Consider the following 8,956-nt stretch of genomic DNA (forward strand, 5'->3'; position numbering starts at 1 on the left):
CGATCCAATTTAACCCACGACATTTTAGAGTCCGAACCCGACCCTCCCCAAAAAAAACACACGCCTAATACACTCAATTTGTTTAATCACACTAGAGGGAGCACGAAAGAGCGAGAAAAAAATACAACGGTAGACTACTTAAGATCGATTTGATAAGAACAAGTCGCCCCCCAAATGACATCGTCCGCATTTTCCAATCCGAAAGTCTAGATTTTATTTTATCAACAACCGGTTTCCAATCAGTTTGTTTATTCATTTTAGACCCGATGGTTAACCCGAGATATTTAAACGGTAAACACCCCATTTGGCATCCAAAACTATTAGCCAACGTGGCAAGATCATTCTGCTCAACACCAATACCGTACATATAGCTTTTGTGAAAATTGACTTTTAAACCTGACGCCCATTCGAAGCACTTAAGAAGATTTTGAAGGCTACGAGCATTCTCTCGGCTCCATTCACCAAGAAAGATGGTGTCATCGGCATATTGAAGGTGTGTGACTTGAACTCTATCATTACCCACTTCAATGCCTTTGAATAGGTTTTTTTTCGGATGCGGCTTTAATCAAAATATTTAGTCCCTCCGCGGCCAAAATAAACAAGAATGGAGAAAGTGGATCTCCTTGACGAACCCCCCTACCAAGTTGGAATTCGTTAGTCGGGGACCCGTTTACTAGAATAGAGATGGATGCCGATTCTAAACATGAGAGGATCCATTTTCTCCACTTGTTCCCGAACCCCATACAACTCATCACGTCCTCTAAAAACTTCCAATTGAGGCAATCGAACGACTTCTCAAAATCAATTGTAAAGAGAATGCCTTTTTGATTTTTAGACTTCAAATAATCAATACATTCGTTAACAATTAAAGAACCGTCTAATATGAAACGTCCTTTCAAAAACGCACTTTGTTCGCAACCGACAAGCGAAGGAAGCACTTTTCTCAACTGATTCGATAGAATTTTTGAAATTATCTTATAATAACTTCCAATTAGACTAATCGGTCGAAAATCACCTAGGTTAACCGGGTCCGGTTTCTTTGGAACTAATGTTACAAAGGAAGCGTTGCACCCTCGTGATATTTCTGATTTTTCCCAAAACCCATTAATCGCATATACAAGGTCACCTTTAATCAAATCCCAATATTTTTTAAAAAACCGCAAATTAAATCCGTCCCGGGGCTTTCGAACTACCACATTCAAACATCGCATCTTTGATCTCTCTTTCGCCTAATGGAACTTCCAAAGGGTCTGATTCCTCCCTCGAAAGTGATGGGAATCTTAATTCTTCCATGCTTGGCCGATCAATATTCGGTTCCTCAAAACTTTTTTTGTAGTGCTCGAAAATTGTATTTTTTATATCATGTGGCGAGTCATTCCATATACCATTGATGTTTAGACCACGTATGTTGCACTTGTTGTTGTTTCTTTTAATGATTGAGTGAAAGTAACGGGTGTTTTCATCGCCTTCTAGAATCCATTTGACGCGAGCCTTTTGTTTAAGCATTTCCCGTTTAACATTCTCCTTTTCTAACCATAACTTCCTAGATTCTTTCCAATGGTTCCTTTCATCTTCGTCAAGCATTGTAGATTCTGCCTTAAGCTCAAGTTGTAGACTCGTGTTTTTAAGTAATTCAATTTCACCTTCAATATTATTATACTTACTCTTACTCCATTCACGAAGAGCATCCTTTACATTCTTAAGTTTATTACGAAACACACAGTCTTTCCTAGCTATAGTTGGAACCGTTTTACCCCATGCTTCCTCGATTATTTTATCAACATCTTTCTCATCAAACCAAACATCAAAAAATGTAAATGGTTTTGGCCCTAAATTTCTTTCTTCATCTTTGATAACAATAGGGCAATGGTCTGAATTTTCCCTATCTAGTGCAAGCGTAGTGAGATCATTCCAAAGAGAGTAGAGTTTTTCGTTAACAAGGAAACGATCCAACTTACTAAACTTTATCCCATCATCGCTAACCCGTGTAAAGTTTCTACCCCCTAATGGTATCTCCATCAAGCTTGTATTGTCAATAAAATCGTTGAACCAATTAGCCCTATACTCGTTAAAATCACAGTTAAATCTTTCAACAGGGTCTCTAACTTCGTTAAAATCACCTCCAATAATTATTACCTCATTACACCCTAATATATAACTAGATAATTCGGCCCAAAGTTTCTGTTTTTGGCCGTCTTCGTGAGGCCCATGTATGTTTAGAATGTTTACAGTTTCCCCAGAATCTCTCCATACCCCATTGACCCCAATAACACAGTCGAAAGCTATTGTCTCCTTTGCTTCGAAGGAGTTTTTGTCCCAAACAATTAATTGGCCCCTTTTTTTACCCACCTTTTCCTTCTGAATGAAATCACAGTTATTGGAACCCCATAACTTAAAAACCCAATTGTAATTGACCTGATTGAGTTTTGTTTCTTGTAGCAAAATACATGAAGGTTTTTCTTTTAAAATCAAATTTCTCAACCACCCAAATTTACTTTTTTTGTTACCAATCGCAAAACCCCTTATGTTCAGAGATATTTTCTTCATTAATAAACAATAAGAAAATGATAAGAGTTGGATTACAACTTAATATTGAGGGATCTTTTCCCTCCATTTGAGACCAAGCTTGTTGCCATACTCTCTCACTTCAGTTGTGTGTAACGACTCCTTTGACTGGGAATGATTGTTGCTACTCTTCGAGATAGATGTTTGAGTATCATTTGAACGAGATCTGTTTGCACATGTCGAACACCTGGACTTTAGAGGTTGATCAACAGGCCTGACTTTCCTTGCAGAATTTTTCACGTTCAACATTCTGGAAGAAGATTTCCACTTACGTATATTGGACCAACAACAATTTTTCTTTGAGTTTTCTGCGTTACTCAAGTCCTTCGTCTTTTTCTTCTTAGCATCAACACGTCTTTTTTTGTTTTGGAATTTCTTCGACGCCTTTGTTCTCAGTCCCATTAATTTTTGACACATTGTTATTGGTACTATTGGATGTTGGGCTTGTATTTTCCTTCAGATTGGTTTTACTATAGCCCACTACATTATGATTGAGGATTTGGATATTTGGGCTTAGTGGGCTACTGTTGCCAACAGGCCCATTCGATTCAGCAACAGAATCATCAACTTTTGTATGACTTGTTATGCTTATGGAGCCTTCACCTTGATTATAATTCACATTTGAATTTATTGGCGTGCGCATGGGATTCGTATTTGAATTGATTGGCGTGTTTATAAAGGCCCCACCTTGATTATAATTCTCATTTGTATGACTTGTTGTGTTTTTGTATGAATTGTTGAGTTTTCGTTTAGGTTCAGTAACAAAATCATGAGCTTTTATGTTACTTGTAGTGCTTATGGAGCCCACACCTTGATAATAATTCTCATTTGAATTGATTGGCATGCGCATGGGAGAATTTGGGTAATGATTATAGTTGTTACAATTATGGTTTTTGGGACCCATGTTGATATTCCCCACGCCTACACAGCCCGATTCTCCATCTTCCACATTTAATTTTTTCGGGCATCTACAATCACCGGAACCGTAGTTGACTGCCGAAATAGAATCCTCTTCGTCTGAATATTGTTTTTTCTCAACATCATCTATCTTTTTGGCTTCAACTTGTTCTTCTTTTTCTATTTCATAATCACTAATACAATAATCATCATCTGAGTTGCCATACGTATCATCAATGAATTCATCATCCGCACAATCAGATTCAGATTTGGAATCTTCATTAGGATTATTACCATTATTATCATCATCATTAAGATTGTCTTCATTGCTTTCTTCAATTATTTTCAATTGGACTTTTCTACTAGAATCCTCCTTCACTTTGACTTGAATTTGAATACCATTGAAACCTACACCAATCTTAGTCCATCCATCAATATGTTCCATATTATTTGTTAACATCAAAACACTACCAAGGTCCAAGTTTTGATATCCTTCTTCGATGTCACAATTATAAGAATCAATACATCCTCCCCATGAATTTGCCACAGCCGTAAAAACATTACTATTCCAACAGGTAATTGGCACACCGATTATATCTACCCAAGCAAGCCTACTTGAACATACGTGAGGATGTTCAAGGATCTTTACACTTTTACACCACCTATGGATCGCATTGTTTTTATTATTAATGATAGACTTAGCTTCAAAGGAAGACATGAAAACAAGCATGATTTCATGACCACCAAGGTACTTGATGTCACAGTTGTTCATCCCTTCAGCTAGGCATAGGTCTTTCACTTGATTAATAAGCTTCCGATCTTTTAGGACAGCAACAATGGATCTCTTGTAATAATGCTTAACACAATCTGCTTTTTTGATACGTACATTTTTAATAGTATCATTCTTCCTTGCTTCTTCCACCTAATTATTTTTGCGTGTCAACTTTTCTCTTAGATCTGTTTTTTTTTTTAATTTCTCACGAAGGTCTGGAGAGTGACCTAACATGACATCTGCATAACCACGACCATCTCTGAATGAGTGATTGTATCCTTCATCTCCTGACTTAAACCTATCTCTAACGTTTTCCATCACCCCTTCCCCTTTCTTTCCGATGCCTTGAAAACCTTAATCGGTTGCCCTTCGAATCTAATATTACTTAATGTGATGATCGCTCCAAATCCATATGGACGAACACGTCATTCATTGATTTCATTGCGAGGTATTTGACCTCTATATGATACGTTTTGTAAACATTGCATTCTTTTGAAAAGGCACACCATAAATGAATATTTAAATCAAAGGTTTTCGATATATGATGATTTCTACATATAGACAATCACCGTAAATAATAGTTTACAATAGTACTTTCGTTGACAATGCAGTCAAAATAAGATAGATGGTGATGATTTGTGAATGCAACGTTTTCTCGAATAAAGCATGTATGACTCCATGCACATATCTTGTATAACATATAAGCAAACAGCGGAAGACTTCTAGGGAACCTGAGAATAAACATGCTAACAAGTGTCAACACAAAGGTTGATGAGTTCATAGTTTTAATGTTGCGCATAATCTGCATATAAAGGTGGATCACAAAATTTCAGTTGTTTCATCCAGAAACGTTTATCAAAATATTCTACGAAATTGAGCACCCTGGTAACTAAACTTTAACATATATATAATAAGTACCCCTGTTTTAATATACATGCAACCAACATGTACAAAACATGCAAACCAACGTGTACTAAACTCAAATAGCATACATCTGTTTTATAGTTCAGGCTAGGGTTTCTATACCTGGAACAGATGGGGATGTCAAGCCCTATGGATCCATATATAACTAATCATGCCCACCAGTTCTTATAACCAGCAGTTACTAGTTACCAAAGCTAAGGGATTTTTTGTTCAAACTCGGTGTAGAATTTAGTATGTACTTGTATCCATTGCGTTTAAAATAAAGTGCATTTATTCTCAGCCCAAAAATATAGATTGCAAAAGCAATTAAAAAGGGATCATATGAAACTCACCTTAGCAGCACATAAAGTTGTTCACTGAAATGTGACCGAAACTCGGAATACCCAAATAATCGTAGATCTCAAAGTATCAATATTGTGATTCAATATTGCGGGAAAGTACGTAGACGCAACAGAGATGATAAACACTAGGTTTGACTTGCGAACAGTACCCATGAATATTACCCATAACCTCCATAGCTATAACCCATAGTTTCCTTAGCTCTATCCCGCTTGAAAATCCATTTGGACATCACTCCGTCGTAATATTTTATGTATATTATTTTTTTTGTATCGTAAAAATAATAATACTAATACTATTAATAATAAGATTAATAATAATAATCTTAATAATAATAATAATAATAATAATAATAATAATAATAATAATAATAATAATAATAATAATAATAATTAATAATTAATAATTAATAATAATTAATAAAATAATTACGGAGTAAAATGAATTGAATCAGAAGTAGAAATGGTCGAGCTTTTATAGTGTTGGCCTAAAATTGCCTGCCATGCGATCGCATGGTTTACTAGGCTTCTGGCCATGCGATCGCATGGCCACCTGTCTCCAGCTCACATCTTTTTGTTTCTTTGTTCGCCGATATAATTTTATAATATATATAATATAAATAATTTAAATTAATTAATTAAATATTATATTATATTCTCGTGTATAGGTGACTTGTAATTTTTATTCCGATGTCTTGTACATTTACGTTCGACTTATGTCCCGCTTCCGGTTTCTCGAACGCATTTTCGTACGCTTAGAAAACTAGTACTTTTCGTTACGCGACGTGTACCTTTATCAAAAATTAAACTTAATCATTGATAAACTATGTCACTCGAAGTGTAGCTTTAATCAATTAAGTGTTTTGGTTATTTGCTTCTATAAATCATCATCTCGTAGTATATACATATACATATATACATTTTCATTTTGAAATAGTGTTTACTGTAGCAAAGTTATTGTAGCAAATAGTGATTTTCGAAAACACTGTAGCTTTTCGGGTACTGTAGCAATTCAAAAATACTGTAGCAAATTAGTGTTTTACTGGTTCATCTTAAACGTTTTAGTTAACTTATCTAAATATCAATCGAATCAATAATCGAATGTTACTATCGTTTACTAAATAACTTGAAATCATATATATATATATGCACATTAAGTTATATATATATATATATATATATATATATATATATATATATATATATATATATATATATATATTGTTCGTGAATCTTCGAGAACAGTAAAAGAATAATTGATTACATGAATATAGTTCCAAAACTTTCGTGACTCAACATTACAAACTTTGCTTATCGTGTCGAAAACATTAAATCATTTAAAGATAAAGTTTAAATTTGGTCAAAAATTTCCGGGTTGTCACAGTACCTACCTGTTAAAGAAATTTCGTCTCGAAATTTGGTTGGGATGGTCATGGATGACAATAAGTATGTTTTCATGACTCATACGAGTTGAAAATTAGAGTTTTATTATCATTGAGTAATATAGATAAAACAATTCGATTTTGTGAAGAGTACGAGTGAAGTTATCACAAAAGAGTGAAATGAATATATATAGATTCGTCATATCTTTTGACGTAGTCACGATTGATTTCCAGAATTTAAGGAATAGAAAATTTTCATAATCTGAATAAGATTTGATTCTTCGGTAATTGCGGAAATTAGGATTTTCTTTGATTAAATGCGTAATCTGCCTTGATTGTTATGTCTGATTTTTTGCTATAAATTGACCTTTTCCGTTTCATTTATTTTCACCACTCCTATAATCTTCTTCCTTATTTCATACTTTTTAATAGATTGTGAAAATGCTTAATCCAGTTCTGATTCTTGATATTTTTCTGGCTATCGTATCCTTCTTTCTTCTTTTTCATCTGCCACCAGAAGAAGTTATTTTCTTCTACTATTACCTTGGGGTTATAGTGTTTTTCATTCTTCCGTGTCTTTATATTGCTATACGCATTGATATACATGGTTTGTAATTTCGGGGTTGTTATCGGGCTTTATATTTTCCATTATATTTCGGAGATTCATGCTTTCATTTTCTCTTCCCAACCTTAAGTCAAGCGAATAATGGTCCATAGTTCGTAGCTATACATTTCGGAATGAACATAGTTAATGTTCTAAGAAAGAAATTGTAATGGCACGATCTTGATTTGTCAAATTACCAGAATATCTGAAAAAGACCGAATCATCAAGAAAAATATTTTTTTGATATGTTTAGAGGTTAAATAGAATGAAAGAGTTATATAACATGGTTCATGATGAGGGTATGATCTGTGAACCTTTATCACGTTTCATTAGAAACTCAGCATGACTTACTGTAATATAATCACGTTGATCAAGTGTCATTATATTATATTAACTCATGCTTCAATTCCCAACACTACTTCAAAAACATCCATTTTTTGAAATTTTCAGAAATTAGAAACTAAAATAGTTTCTTTTATGATGTAACACAGATAGCGCGAAGAGATAAATAATTTCGGATGATAATAGTTATGAAGATATCTTCAGAAATATCGAAGATATTTATAATGAAAGATACGATAATATCTTAGAATTTCTAATATCGAAGGATGATGAAGAAGATTTGTTCGTAACGGATTTTGAGTCAGGAGCAAGGTATTCGTTAATGACTTCAGCAGATACTGAATCATTTGTATTCTTTGAAGGCAGGTTTAGTCTTTGTGATTTGTCCACAGCATCCTTCATGGTCTGCTCAATCCGTTTTCAGTTCCAAACCTTCTCTTTTTCTCAGCTTTACCACCATACTATTTTTTATCATCAAACTTTTGACTGTTAAGGTCGTTTACAGTTTTTGATGCTTCATTAGCATTTTTCCAAAATTCGGAGAACTAGTTTCGCAGTTTGGGGTGTTTTTTTTAGAAACTTCACATTCGAAGTAAGTAAGTCTAGGAGATGGACATTGTATATATATAACTGTTGATGTAGAAACGCTGCGAGGTTCAAAATACTGATTGTTGATTCCCGATAATTGGTACGGCAATTCTCGTTACAAGACGCGGATGAGTATATGATAGGGTTTTAATGAGTATAACGATTTTTCAGAAGGTCAAGGATCAATGAAGTTGTTGGTAAATTTACTGCTAATGTAGTGGAACATGAAAGGTTCCCCTGTAACAAGAACGTATATGTCAAGGTTACAATAAGGCTAATTTGAAAAGTCGAAGTTGACTGGTTGAAAGTGTGATAAAACTGGATATTTTGAAAAGGGATTGCAAGATTACTTTCGGTAATAGCAATGCTAAAGGATCTTTCACAGTTTTGAAGTCAGAGTATAGTTTTGAAAGATGTAGAGATCTAAGAATGATGTCACCGGTTCAGAGTTATGACATGGATTCTGATCCGTCAATATCAGAATATGTATTTGAATTTATATGAAATGATTGTGTATCATTGTGAACATAGTGAGTATAGTTAA

This window comes from Rutidosis leptorrhynchoides, chromosome 1 (genome assembly GCF_046630445.1).
Source record: "Rutidosis leptorrhynchoides isolate AG116_Rl617_1_P2 chromosome 1, CSIRO_AGI_Rlap_v1, whole genome shotgun sequence".
Lineage (NCBI taxonomy): Eukaryota > Viridiplantae > Streptophyta > Magnoliopsida > Asterales > Asteraceae > Rutidosis > Rutidosis leptorrhynchoides.